Here is an 814-nt window from a genome sequence, read left to right as displayed (position 1 = left end):
TGTTCTTACCTGTAAAGTTACCATCTCGTTCTTTTGTAGTGAATTACTCAGCCATTATCGACTTCTCCTAATAGTTTCATAACTCGTCTCCGATTCGAAAATAAACCCTAAGAAATCGCCTCTTTCTTATACACTGCTCACAAACGAATAGCAAAACCCCTTTCGTTATACAAGAGAAAGCTTAGTTTAAAAAAGGAGTTCGTTATAACGGGGTCCCAGCCACTGATTGCCAGGAACCTCCCGAACTGCAAGGAGGGAGGCCAACGAGTCAATTTTTCCACCTTTTTTTAGAAGAACTGCGAAAAGTTTAATGTAAGTAAAGCTAACACGAATAAAAAAAATCATAAATAGTGTAACAGAGATTTCGATAAATGGAATTACGAAACTCAACTAACAACTACGCATTTCCTGTAAATTGCAATGTGTTAATGTCCTGCTTAACTTATTCCGTTTGTAATAGTCGGTTTTCATTATGCAATACGATTACTTCGTACTAGGAATCAATACGACTTCCTTACTGGAATTCACGGGTGTTACTCATCGGGAATATTCCACTGGGAATCGCAGATATTGATCACCAAGTGTAGGGAAAGTATAAATTCTATTATCAGGAATGCAATATTTGATTCTGATATATAAATTCAGTGTTCATTTCTCACTAGATCTATTTTTTTTTTATCTTTCATCAGGAATTACGAGTACTTTACTGGTACTTTACACCAGGAATCATGCATCTGTAATCAGAAATCACCGGGAATCATGTACCTTTTAACAGGAATCGCGAATATCACTTGGAATCATGATACTTTTCACT

Source organism: Penaeus monodon, chromosome 19 (assembly GCF_015228065.2).
Source record: "Penaeus monodon isolate SGIC_2016 chromosome 19, NSTDA_Pmon_1, whole genome shotgun sequence".
Lineage (NCBI taxonomy): Eukaryota > Metazoa > Arthropoda > Malacostraca > Decapoda > Penaeidae > Penaeus > Penaeus monodon.
This window is presented reverse-complemented; position numbering follows the sequence as displayed.